Source organism: Coenobita brevimanus, chromosome 96 (assembly GCF_032717465.1).
Source record: "Coenobita brevimanus isolate Jiangsu-jjx chromosome 96, ASM3271746v2, whole genome shotgun sequence".
Taxonomy (NCBI): Eukaryota; Metazoa; Arthropoda; class Malacostraca; order Decapoda; family Coenobitidae; genus Coenobita; species Coenobita brevimanus.
Genome location: NC_137049.1, coordinates 30,191,794 through 30,206,623, shown reverse-complemented (window position 1 = coordinate 30,206,623; position 14,830 = coordinate 30,191,794).

The window sequence follows — 14,830 nt, the reverse complement described above, 5'->3', positions numbered from 1 at the left end:
TTCAGTCCACGGAAGTATTTCATATCCCATTTTTGCTTTTCGGACAATTTTATCTAGTTCAGGCAAGATCCCCTCAATGTGAAGGGGTTAGGAACAGTGTCCATTAACCCCTTCACCTCGAGGGATATGTTTTAAGCTGAATAATATAATTTCCTGGGAGTATGAATAAACTATACTTGACGTCCTCGGGTTGAAGACCATAGCAATCCCATTTCTATTGCTCTTACTCATAATTTTCACCATCCACACCATTCCAACGTCTCGCAGGCATTCGTTCACATGGGTACTAACACACACATTAATGCACTCCTCTAGAAATCGTTGTACTCGGTCCTTAACAGAATATTAAGCTTTCCTCTCCCTCCCCTTCCTTTTTTTTTTTTTTTTATTGGACGTAAATCCTCTGTTTATTTTTTAGGTGACCCAAAAGTTCTTGTATTCATAAGGTGAGCCAAATTATTTTCTGTACACACCTTAGGGTGCAGGTAATAATTATTCATTTTTAAAGTTCACACAAAAATGACTGTTCTCTGAGTTGTCATAATATTCTTGGTGACACTAACCCTCCCATTCTCTTTACTTTAGGTGATGGCAGCTCTTTTTTAAAACTAAATCCATTTTTTTCTTTCCGCTGATATAAGTAAATTCCCTTCAATACGGAAAGGCATTTTTTTCGGTGATCTCAATTTCTTTTTTTTTTTTTTTCCCCTCGGTGGTCTCAGTTCCCTCTCTCTCTCTTTTTTTTTTTATATATATTACTGCATACGTAGCCACAACAAAAGTTCTTTAGTCTTACTCCTCTCCAGCTACAGTTCATCATGTTCAGTATGTGACATTTTTTTAAAAGAAGTTTCTTGCACAAATTACGTTTATTCTAGGTAGCTAAAGTCTGAATAAGTATATCTAAAATACGTGTGGCTGCTTCTGGACGCTGGGAATTTGAACATCCTGACTATTGCGCTATGGTAAGGTCTGAGGTCGATCTTCTGGGTGGCTTTTGAGATTCCCCAACATCTCTCCCTTAGCTATTTATTCTGCACATTAAGCCTCAATAACCCCTTGTATGTCACTGATGCACGCCATGACGATATTTAAATGAAACAAACAACATAAAGGAGAACTTCCGAGTGTAATAAGCAAAATAAATGTCAGAGAATGAAATTAAAATAAAAAAACAAAAAAGATCCAAGTCATCAAGAATACAGCCATATTCTGAGGGACGTGGCTTTCAATCTTAGGGTGTTAGGTTTGTCTTGGGTGATTCTGTTCAATTTTTAATCTCTGGGATGGGATTACGTATTATTTATTTCTGCTACTCCTAGACGGCTTTACTCCGCTTTGAAGAACCTTTGAATTACTTTAGGTTAGACGTGACCTTAATTAACCCCTTCACCAGCAGGATGTTTTCTACCTTTATATAATCTTCTCAAGGCGACAATAATATTTAAGTCTACGTCATCAGACTGACGGGGTTAAATTTGAAGGTTACCCAGGCGAAGTAGGTGAATTTTTCTTTAACGTTCATTACTCGCTTATTCGTAATTTGAATGGGGTACACCTGTTATCTGGTGAATAATTTTTAATTTAATCTGGTTTTCCATCCTCTGTTCCTCTGTAAAAAAAGAAAAAAAAAAAAGCGAGAAATGGCACTGAATGAAAAAAAAACTGTTGCTGGTTATGCCGAATATAGCTACAGAAAAAAAAAAATAAATCGTCCTGTGGATACTTATGCAAAATTATTCTTTTTATGGGAAAAGCTAAAGTTCCATTTTAGTGATCTCATTTTTCCACTTCTGAAGGTAAGACCAAGAATTTTTGTCATCTCATTTTTCCTTTTTTCCCTTACTTTTTCGTTTTTTAGGGGAGGCCAATTTTTCCTTCCCCTGACGGCTGGCGCAATTCTCCGTTTTTCCATCACTATTTGTTTTTCTGATGTTCTCCTCGACATTTCCCGCCCCTCCCGTGTCTACTCTCAGGTGGGGCGCAGACGGAAATAAGAGCCAATAAAAGTTTACGAGAAGTGCAGAGAGACAGACATAATGGAGGAGTTTGGGTTGACAGAGAGGGAAAGGAAGAGAGAGAGGGCTAATGAAGGTGGGTATAAATAGATGGTGTGGTAGGCCTGTGTGTGTGTGTGTGTGTGTGTGTGTGTGTGTGTGTGTGTGTGTGTGTGTGTGTGTGTGTGTGTGTGAGAGAGAGAGAGAGAGAGAGAGAGAGAGAGAGAGAGAGAGAGAGAGAGAGAGATCCATTCAGAATCATACATATTCATTTCGGTCCAGTCACCCCAACCCTAAACTCTTCAGACCACTCCAGATTAATTTAGGTCCATGCATACAAATTCAGAGCCAATCAAATATAGCCTGGTTGGTAGACACTTATTCTGATTATTTACATCCATCCAGGTTACTCTATACTCAGGTAAGTCAAATTAGGCCCAGTTAGGTCGCTTCAGATAATTTCAGATTCAGTCATTCATATCCATTCAGCTGAAATCATGCCCAGTCTCTGTAGGTCATGTCAGTCATTCTCACATCAGTTCAGGCACGTTTCTTCCATTTCAGGTATAATCAGGTTAATTACGGTCCACTGCAAGGTAAGCCCAGGTAACATTTGCTAAGTCATTTTTTAAGGTATTCACCCCATAACAGGACGATTTTTCTTTATTTAATTTACTTCATGTTATTTCAGGACTCTTCAACCAAAATCAAATCTAATTAATTTATTCATACAAATTTAGATATGGGAAGAGAGAAGGAGAGAGAGGGGCAAGACCAGTCACCCCTTTCATACGTCTGTAATTTTGCGGAGGAGGAAAGAATACAGGGAAAAATATCTTGTTACATTATGTTCCATTAATAATGAAAATAGGCGCTAAAGTGAACAACAACGCGCGTGCAAGTGTGTGTGTGTGTGTGTGTGTGTGTGAGAGAGAGAGAGAGAGAGAGAGAGAGAGAGAGAGAGAGAGAGTACATATTAAGCACATAACTATTACACAACTTTATAGTCTTTTTAATATTATGATCATCTAAAGAGGAAAAAAAAAAAACTGAATTTCTTCTCGTACAAACTTCGGTGCTGATGAGAAAGTGTTGAGGAAAACTATGAGTGCAAACAATATTTTTTTTCCTAATGAACAAGGGTGAGCTAGCAGGCAATTTCCAACCATAAAAGTGCCTGTAGTCGCTCGCACACACAAACACACACACACACACACACACACACACACACACACACACACACAAAACTCTTCAAACTCTTAAAGGAGGAAAAGAGGGAAAAAAGAATGTGTGTGTGTGTGTGTGTGTGTGTGTGTGTGTGTGTGTGTGTGTGTGTGTGTGTGTGTGTGTGTGTGTGTGTGAGAGAGAGAGAGAGAAGGGGTAAGTGGGTGAGTGAGGGAGGGAGTGGCAATGGGGTGAGAGTGAAAAAGTGAGAGTAAGAGACGGAGAGGGAAGGAGGGGAAGAGTAAGGAGAGAGAGAGAGAGAGAGAGAGAGAGAGAGAGAGAGAGAGAGAGAGAGAGAGAGAGACAAACAGACAGACAGACAGGGGGTACGTGGGTGAGTAAGGGAGTGGCAAAGGGGTGAGCGAAAAAGTGAGAAAGGGAGTGGGAAGGAGGGGAAGAGTGAGAAGGGAGAGAGAGAGAGAGAGAGAGAGAGAGAGAGAGAGAGAGAGAGAGAGAGATTTACGAACTGAAGTCAACGTGTAATTTTAAAAAATGAAAAGAGAGGGAGGGAAAAAGAGAAAGACTTAGAGAGGGAGGGAAAGAAGAGGCAAAGAGTTGGAGAGAAAAGGGAAGAGAGACGGAGGGAGGGAGGTAGAGTGAGTGAGCAGCAATGGAGTGTGAGAGTGAGAGAGAGTGAGAGAGGCGGAGGCAATAGCACCACGCCTGAGAAAATATTTAGCCAGGACCTATCAATAAGGCTGAGAGAGAGAGAGAGAGAGAGAGAGAGAGAGAGAGAGAGAGAGAGAGAGAGAGAGAGAGAGAATACAGGAGAAGGAAAGAAATAGAAGATTGGAGGAGAGGGAAGAGGGAGGGGAATAAAAGGAAGAGTGAATGAAGGAGGGAAAGAGACACAAGAGTTTGGGAAGAGATGGGGAGAGAAGGAAAGATGAAAAGTGGCAATGAGAGAGAGAGACACTGAGAGCGAAACAGGAAAGAAGAGAAATGAGAAAATAAGATGGGGACGGGAGAGATGGGAAAAAGAAAAATGTAGGACAGAAAAACAAAGAGCTGAATAGCAAGAAGGGGGAAAATGAAAGGAAAAAACGGAGTAGGTGAGGGAAAAACGGAGAGAGAAGGAGGGAGGGATGCTGGAGAAAGGGAAGAAGAGAGTAAGACGGAGGGAGCAAGAGGGGAAAAAAAAAGTAAGTGAAGAATTTTAGAGAGAGAGAGAGAGAGAGAGAGAGAGACTAGGAGTGAAAGAATGAAGGTAAGCACAAACTGAAAGTAGGCAAGGAAGCAGGAATTAAAAAAAAAATAAAATGAGAATGAGGAGATGCATACAGAGCAAAATGGGAAATGAAACAATGGAAAGAGAAGGAAAATGGATGATTACCCTTTTGATGCCGATGATGTTTTCCACCTCCTCTTGCTAGTTACATATTATTTTATCCAGCATAGGAGAGACTTTTCGAACAGGAGGGGAAGGTTGTCTTGTCGGCAGAGATGTGGTTTGGTGTCTCAGTGGGCGTGTGTTTGAACTCCGACTGGGGCAGAGAATAGTTTAAAAGAATTTTAGATGATTAATGCAGACTTCATTAATTTACCATATGACCCACATGTAAAAACACGCCCGCTAATACCAATACACCGGTCCATGTATGTTCGTATTCAATATCGATAGTGGGTGTTAGTGCCGAAGTGGCGACATGTCGCGGTGCATGGTACGTAGGAAGACTTTTGGACCTCAGCGAACGAACGGGCCCTTGAGCCTATGTCTAGAGTTGTAGAAAAAAAAAAATCACTGATCTATTATTTCTTTCACTAAAGAGAGCTATCCCATGCTAACATAATCATGCGGCTGTAGCACACACACACACACACACACACACACACACACACACACACACACACACACACACACACACAAAATCGGACTAAACAGGTTTAGTGAGAGGAACGTGTGGGGTGCGAGGAGAGTTATGAGAAGAACTGTGGAGACAGGATAAAGGAAAGAAAGAAAGAGTATAGCAGGAAAGAAATGGAAGAGGGTGAGGAGATGAAATATGGAGATAGGATAAAAGAAAGTGTATAACAGGAAAGAAATGGAAAATAGTAAAAAATAAAAACGGAAGAACAGAGACTGAGAAAGAGAGATAAGTCGGAAAAGCAAAGGGAGGACAGCAATGGAAAAGGACAGAATATGAAAAAATCAGTATGATGAAAGGGAGGAAAAAGGAGTGTGAGAGGAGGAAATATTGTTAGGGAAAGAGGCAACAGCTGGTACAATGCAGGCAACGGTTAACACACGAACATGTGAGAGGGTGACCACGAAAGAGGTAGTCGAGAGAAAAGAAGGAGAAGGAAAGAGAGAGAGAGAGAGAGAGAGAGAGAGAGAGAGCGGTATGTATATACCGGTATATATATATATATATATATATATATATATATATATATATAAAATGAAAACTGTTGTGGAAAGAAGGGGAATGGTTTGAAAAGATGAAGTGAAGGCAGAAGGACACGAAATTTATAAAGGTATAACACATTTTTTTTAATAAAAATGGAGGGGGAAGGAGAAAAAAGGAACAAAACCAAGACGGAAAAACATGGAATGATAAAACAAGAAGAGGGAAAATGAAGAGGTATGGGGGGAGACGAAAGAGGGAGAGAAAAGGGAGGGGAAAGTGCTGTTATAAGAGGGGAACGAGGAGGGAAAGGGGTCATAAGAAGGGGAAGAGAGGGCTGGGAGTGACAGTAGAGAGAAAGAAGAGGCTAGGGAGGGAAGAGGGGGGTGAGGAGGGAAGGAGGAAAAGAAAGGAGGAGGAGGTGGAGAGAGGGAGGTGCAGACAGGAGGAAGAAGAGTAGGAAGGAAGGTGCAGACAGGAGGAAGACGAGGAGGAAGTGTCAGAGAAGAAAAAAATAAGACAAAAAAAAGGAAAGGAAGGAGAACAGGAAGAGGAAGAGAGAGAAGGAGAGAGTAATAGTGGACAGAACAGGACGAAGGGACAATAGGAGGAAGGAAAAGAAGGGAGAGGGAAAGATGAAAGGGCAGAGGAGGGGAAGGAATGAAGGAGGGAGAAAGGAAACACGGAGAAGAACGGAAAAGAAGGAAGTTGGGAAAGACGAACTGAAGAAGAAAGAGGAAGAAATAGGATGAAGGAAGACACAAGAATACAAAGAAGGAAAAGACCAAAGGAGAGAGAGACGAATGGAAGAAGAGAAAAAACAAAAAGTAAGAGGGAAGGAAGAGACAAAAGGAGAAGGAAGGAAACGAAGGAAAGGAGAGAAGGGACGGTGAGGAGGGAGACAAGGAGGGAGGGAGGAGAGAGAGGAGAAGCTGACAAAAGAATGAGGAAGGAAAACAAGGAAAGAGTGAGAAGTGCAAGGAGAGAGAGAGAGAGAGAGAGAGAGAGAGAGAGAGAGAGAGAGAGAGAGAGAGAGAGAGAGAGAGAGAGAAGGGGATGGAGAAGGAAGAGAGGTGGATGGAGACATAGACTGAGGAAGGGTGAGGGTGAGGAAAAAGGGAGAGACGGGGGGGGGGGGGAGGAAAGGAAACCGAGAGAGGGGAGTGATGTGACAGAAAATGTGGGTGGAGAGAGAGAGAGAGAGAGAGAGAGAGAGAGAGAGAGAGAGAGAGAGAGAGCAGATTATTAGACCAGAGCTTCATTACCGAGAGGTTATTAATTATTATTATTATTTTTATTATTATTATTATTATTATGAGAAAGAGAGAGAGAGAGAGAGAGAGAGAGAGAGAGAGAGAGAGAGAGAGAGAGAGAGAGAAAGCAGATTATTAGACCAGAGCTTCATTACCGAGAGGTTACTAATTATTATTATTATTATTATCAGTAGTAGTAGTAGTAGTAGTAGTATTAGCATTATTAGTCTCCATCTAATACACAGATGGAGACTATTGTTTTCGCTGGTATTAGTATTATTCCTGCCTCAGAGTTTCGCGACGATTGCAGAACCGGAGACTGCGCAAGGAATCTGAAGGGCCCAAGTTATGTCCTAGCTTGGGTCACTGCTGATAGAAAAAAAAAACTCTAATTCCTTTAGGCTACACGGAGTGGAAGGGAAAATCAGGAAGAGTTCTATGAGTAATACGTTGTGAACGAGATAAGTTGGCAGTGTCTACTGGAGATTTCAATCCGACATGCACAAGCAATCTGAAGCCTGAACTTGGACCAATTTCCATTAAAATACTACAGAATGTATCCTACCACGACCTATGAACACTACTGTGTCCTGGTGTCTTACTGTGTCTTACTGGCCGCTGGTCAAGGACCTCTGGACGGAACAGAAGATGGAGATTTGTGACTGTCCGCAGGACAATTAGAGTTCTCGTTAATAATAATAATAATAATAATAATAATAATAATATTATTATTATTATCATTATTGTTGTTGTTATCATTATTATTATCTGCCGGTTACTTAAATTTCTCTTCTACTCTGCCTTTATTTCACTTCTCTCTCTCCTTCTGTCTCGCCCTTCCGTATACATCTAACTTCCTTTTCCTCCTCTAACTCCTACACACACCTTTCTACTGCTTACCCCCCCCCTCTCTCTCTCTCTTGCACCTACATTTTCTTCTTGTTCTTTTTTTTATCATCTCCGTGTATATTCTTCTTCTGCCTCTTCCTCTTTTTCTTCTCCTCTTCCTCATCCTTCATTTTCTCCTCTTCCTCCTCTTCCTATTTTCCTTCCCCCTCATTTCCTCGGCCAGCAAGCTCTTGGTAATAGCCCTTACTCTTTACTCAGTCGGGGAGGGATAATTTATGCTCTCGAGGGGGGCAGAAGAGGAATGAGAGAGAGAGAGAGAGAGAGAGAGAGAGAGAGAGAGAGACAGACAGACAGACAGACAGACAGATAGAAAAAAATATATAAAAGCTTCAGAAAAGATACACAGCAAACAAACAAATTAACAGACAGACAGATAGATAGATGGACAGATAGACAGACAGACAGACAGACAGACAGACACTGACAGATAGATAGATAGATAGGCAGACAGACAGGCAGACAGAGAAAAACAGACAGACTCACGCAAACAGACAGACAGACAGATGGATGGATAGATGGACAGATACATAGATAGGCAGTTAGACAGACAGATAGACAGACAGATATAGACAGATTTATCAATGGTTTATGAGTGTGTGCGACTAAAATGAATTGATGGAAAAAAAATCATCGAGAGAGAGAGAGAGAGAGAGAGAGAGAGAGAGAGAGAGAGGGAGAGAGAGAGAGAAACGAGGCGCCTCTATCTCCCTCCCCATATTTCTCCTCCTCGCATATTTCCATTTTCGCATTTATAACCGATTATGCTCTCCTCCCTATCTCGGTTATTATTTATTATTATTTACACCCTCCTTTATCTTCCCCTTCGCCATTCTCCAACCTTTATGAAACTTCCTCTGGCGTTATTTCTGATTTCCATAATTTTCAGCAATAATTTTGAGTTTAAGTTTCCCCCGGAGTGGTTCTATAATTTGTGAGATATGAGTAGCGTTATGAATGGCAGTGTTTGTGTGCGTAAATGTATTCTGATAAATGTATACCTGTGTGTGGGTAAATGTATGATTAGACCTTTGTTCTTTGCGCATTCCACCGTGTAGACATGTAAAGTCCATTATATTCATATCTTTATGTGCATACATCCTTAGACATGTATATAAGTACGTATGACTTCAGGTATATATATATATCTGTATGTATGTCCACACACACACACACACACACACACACACACAAAGGGTATACTGGTTCCTGTACAGAATAAGCATGGTTCCGTTTGTATATGTATTTTTAAATCATGCAAAATATGTAATTCGCATGCTATAATGGTACTTTATAAAATCGTAATCGTTTCTTAAGCCTTAAACCTCTTAAGATTCCCAGTGACGAGTAGAATCGCTTGAGGTTGACCAGAGAAGTCGTCAACCGAGGTTTAAGTACTTCAATCCGGTAACGTATTAGTTTATTCTTGATACATCCCGACTTTTTTTGTTTTTTAAATCAAGGAGAGTCTGCGAAGTGCACATGTAAAATATGACTTCTATAAACCGCCCACTATAAGACGCTTCGCCTAAACCGAATCAGATCGTACAGTATGAACAAGAATCGCTCAGAAAATATATCATCGGAGTCAAAGGGTTGAGGGCTCAGGTATTCAACTTACAACAATCACGAGCGAAGGTTCAATACAATCCCCTGTCAGCACCGCGTTCTGCGTCTCACATTTCTCATTCCTCCGCGAACGTCAGAGAGTTTCCTTCCTTCTCAGACTATTTTGCTCAGTGCTTCGTGTTGCTATCACAGAATCTTTCATGCTACACCTTCCACCACTTCAGCAGGTAGGGAACTGTGGGTGAACTTCTAATCGTTAATAGTAGATAAAATGGAAAACAAGACCACGCATCCTCCCACGCCACCACGCCAATACTCACTCCCTGTACTATGAATGTAATGCTCACCGTCTATATTTTAATGCACTCGAAGTATTTTCTTTTTAATGACATGTCTGCAGGCCTTGAGAAGAAATAATTCTGGATGAACTACATTCAGGTCAATGCAAAAAAAAAATGAGACTGAACACGCAACAATGATGTGAAATGGCACGGAATGGATAGAACAGGTCAAACATCACACATCATCCAAAAGGTTACTGAAGATGAGAGGGGAAATGGGTGACAATATAAGAAAGAGAGGAAGAAGGAAAGGAAAGCAAAAAGGAGAAAAGAGGAATACAGAAAGAAGGGGCGAAACGAAATGAGAAAAGGAAAACGATGAAAAGATAAAATAAGGTCGATGAGGAGAGGATTTTGTGTGTGTGTGTGTGTGTGTGTGTGTGTGTGTGTGTGTGTGTGTGTGTGTGTGTGTGTGTGTGTGTGTGTGTGTGTGTGTGTGTGTGTGTGTGTGTGATTCAAAACTTCAGGAGATAAGACGACGAAGGACGGCAGGAGCTGTATTCTCGAGGATTTATATATCTCACCTCTTTACCATACAGATTATTTATATTTGTGTAATATCGAACTGCTGCAATAAATAAAACACTACACAATATTATCTTGTCATATGCAACAACAAAGAACACTCAAAACGTCAAACATCCGCGCCCTACCACTGGTATTAGGGCTGGACATCTGACTTTGCCCTGTGACCTTCACCTTCGACCTATTATTCTCAACCTCGAATTTCTTCCTTCTTGTCTGGCCCTTAACCCTTCCACCAAGTTTGGCCCAACTTGGATCAGAACTAAATGAGCTGACCCTGCCCTATTAGCTTGACCTTTGACCTTACCCTGTGACCTTGGCATCTGACTAGGTGTTCTCAGAATCCAATCCCTTCATCCTTGCCTTCCCTTTAACCCTGGCACAAACTGGCCTAAATCAAATAAAAACTGCTGGCGTTAATCTTATCATGAGACCCTGACCAATGACCTATTCTCAGTAAGTACAGTTCATCCCCTTGGCTGACCCATGGAAAAAGTGAATCTGAGATGGCATACGCAGACCCCTGATTCATGACGATTATTTATCATACATTTGTGAAGAAGGGAAATGATTAAACTTTGCTCCAATTTACGTTACATAATTAACAGCGAGGCAGAAGAGTCAAGTTTCTTCCATTACCTATCATGTATTTCAATAATAATGTCATAAAGAGGTCTAAGTTCCCCTCTACCGATCTCAGTTGATATAATATGGCCCATCATCCCTTCAACCCGCAGACTCCTTTTCCTTTATTCTTACAACCATTGGACGGTTGTATGAAGACGGGAGATAAAATGAAGGCAAAAAGAGAGAGGGAGAATACAGAATGGAAATATAAAAAGAAATGGCAGGATGCCTGAAAAAGGGGGAAAGAAGAGGAAGGGAATAAAAACAAGATGGATGAGCTAGTGAAATATGAGGGGAAAGAAACGAACAGGTGGAAAGAGAAGGGAGTAAACGAGAAGAAGAAAAGCGAATAAGAGAGGAAGGAAATAGATTCAATGAACGGGGAATTAACGACAAATGAAATATAAGGATATCAAAGAAATTACTAAAGAAAATGGAGGAAGGACACAAAGGAAAGAGAAAACAGTGAGAGGAGCGGAGGAAACCCGATGAAGGTAAACGAAAGACGAAGTTAGAGAGAGAGAGAGAGAGAGAGAGAGAGAGAGAGAGAGAGAGAGAGGGCGACATAATGCATAAAATTGCCATGATTCAGCTCAGGACGAGAGAGAGAGAGAGAGAGAGAGAGAGAGAGAGAGAGAGAGAGAGAGAGAATGTTCGTGTATAGATTAATGCATGTGTAAAATGTATGCCTAAACGCACATGTACGTGTACTATATGCATGAATAAGTGGGTACCTACTTATATATGCATTTATATGTGCATGAATAAGTGTGTGTACATGTTCGTTTCTGTTGTGTGTGTGTGTGTGTGTGTGTGTGTGTGTGTGTGTGTGTGTGTGTGTAAGAGCATGTATATTTCCAGGCCTTCAAAAAACAAGTCTCCCTGCTTCCTCTTCCTCTTAACTCATCCTCTTTTTCTCCACCTTCGGATTTTTCTCTTCCTCCTCCTGCTCCTCTATTTCTTCTTCTTCTCTGGTTGTTTATCTTGTTCTTTTATTTTCTTTCCTCTCAAATTCTTTAACATTCCTTTTCGTTGCCCTATTTTCTTACTGTTCGCTCTCTCTCTCTCTCTTTCCATTCTGTCTGTCCCTTTTCCATCTCAGTGCCTTTCCATGCCCCTTCCCTTACCTCATTTCCAAGTTTCTCTCTCTCACTCTCTCTCTCTCCTCTAGCGCCTTTGTTTTCATGCCGTTCCATTCTTTTTCTCTCTCCTACCTTACTTACTCTTCAACTGCCTTTCTGTCTTGTGATCTTTACTTATTCTCTTCTCTCATTTCTTCATGTTTCTCTCTCTCTCTCTCTCTCTCTCTCTGTTTGGCGTGTTTTTCCTCTCTCTTCTTACCTTTCTCTTTCCTTGTCTCTAAATTTAGCTTTTATTTGGCTTATTATTCTGTTTATTCTCTTGTTCCTCGTCCTTATTTTTTGATCTTATTTGTGCGTCATGTTTATTTCCTCCTCTGTCTATTTTCTCTCTTTCTCTCCTCCTCCTCCTCTCTTCAGTCACGTACAATCCCTTTATCCCTTTATGTCCGACTTCTCTTTTCTTTTTATTTCTTTTGTCTCTTCGTTTCTCTCAATCATGTTTCTGCAGATATATCTTTCTCTTCATTTTTCTATTTCTCATACCTTCTCTTTCTTTTCTTCTTCTTTCTCTGTTGCTCTGTTTTCACCTACCCTTTCTTCCCTTCAAAATTCTCTCATACTTCAACTCTCTCTCAACTCCTCCCTTGGCCAGCGCTCAGAATAGTGACTGGGTTATATTCTCTTCTATATATATATATATATATATATATATATATATATATATATATATACTGTATATGTGTATATATATATATATATATATTTATATATATATATATATATATATATATACTGTATAGATAGACATATATATATATATATATATATATATATATATATATATATATATATATATATATACTGTATAGATAGACATATATATATATATATATATATATATATATATATATATATATATATATATATACTGTATAGATAGATAGACATATATATATATATATATATATATATATATATATATATATGTTTCATTCTACTGTATCTGCATAGGTCTGCTTCTCTCTCTCTCTCTCTCTCTCTCTCTCATACCTGTATACGCACGCACACTCAGTCACATACATGTTGGAAAAATCAATGCAAAACCAGAATAATAGTAACAATAATGATGATAATAATAATAATAACAATAATAATAATAATAATAATAATAATAATAATAATGGGATGAAAAACAACCCCGAAAAATCATGGGAAAAACTCAGATGTAGAATAAATGTATACTGGAAATGGATTACTTAGAAGATATAATAGGAGAATACGGAGAAACAATAGCGGAACCAGGAAAAAGGGGAGAAGTAAGAAGAAACGAAGATGAAAAGAAATACTTGATGCAGAGGGAGGGAAAAGCGTGAAAACAAGGTAAAAATAGAGAGAGAGAGAGAGAGAGAGAGAGAGAGAGAGAGAGAGAGAGAGAGGGACGCAAAGGACGAGGAATGAGCATAAAAAATGTGGGAAAGCCAAATGAGGTGATAAAAGCTGAAGAAAACGATAAACACAGTAAGTACAAGAAGAAAAAGGTAGGGGTTACTGTGAAAGAAGCGGCATGAGCATAAAAAAGAAGAGATGGAGCCCGAGAATGAGTGGAATGCTGTAAAAGAATAGGGAAATTAGACTAGAAGGGGACTCTTATGTACTTAAAGCATGTTTGGTACGGCCATCAAACTTTATTGGTAGGGAGATAAGGGTGAGTGAGAGAGAGAGAGAGAGAGAGAGAGAGAGAGAGAGAGAGAGAGAGAGAGAGAGAGAGTAAAGGGTGCTAAGGAAAAAGGGAGATGCAGAAGGAATGGACTGGAGAAGGAAGAGAGAGTGAAACGGAAGGATATATGGAATAAATGGGAGGGAGACAGGGAGAATACGGTTGTGATGAAGAACGTTTGAAGATACGGAAGGGAGACTGGTACAAAATGAAGGGATATGAAAGAAGAAGAGAGAAATTAGGAGGTATGGAAAGAGGAGAATGAAGGAACAGAAGGGCGGCAGAGTTAGAATTGGTATATGGAAAAGGACAGAAGAAAAAAGGAAGTGAATGATGGGACTGGAGGAAGGAGAGGGAAAAGGGAAGAAGGGAGATGGGGAACGGAGATGGAGAGGCAGGGAGAGAGGAAATGGTTGAGGGAAGAAGGGAGGAAATGAGAGGGATGAGAGAGGAAGGGTCAGAGAGGGAAAGGGAAGGAAGACAGAAAAAGGTATGGAGGAAGAAGGGAGGTAACGAATGGGATGGATGGGAGAAAGGGGAAAGAAGGGACTTAATGAGAGACTGGAAAGGTCAAAGATATTAATGACGAGGAGAAGGAAACACTTATAATGAAGGGAAGAGGGGAGGCACTTAAGAAGGAGAGAGAGAGAGAGATACTGATGAATAGAGGATAAAGGATGGCACTACTAAATATGAAAGGGATGGTGACTGATGCAAAGAGAAGGGACAAACTTATAGAAAAGGAGGGGGATACTGATTAAAGGAACAAGGGGGGAAGCAAGACAGAAAAAAAGTGAGACGCCAGGAAAGAAAAGTAGGAACGAAGACACAAAAGAAAAGGAAGACGGGAGACTGTGGAAGAGAAAAATGGAAGTAAGCGAAACACAGGGAGATAGATAAATGAAGAGAGAGAGAGAGAGAGAGAGAGAGAGAGAGAGAGAGAGAGAGAGAGAGTAATGAGTCTTTTAAAAGGTTCCTTAGGCCTTTGAGTGCTATTTCCTCGCTTAGGGATCTTATTTTGACAACATTTTCACGACAGTTTGCAGCCCCCCCCCTCTCTCTCTCTCTACCTACCTACCTACCTATCAATCAATTAAACTATCTATCTACCTGTAAGTCTATCTATCCATCACATCCTTTGAGAAACCTATCTCATCATCTCAGAGTAAGATCAAATGTTTTTCTAAATGACCAAAACTATTTATCAGCTTTGAAAATGCGCAATGATTTTCTACCCATAGTAG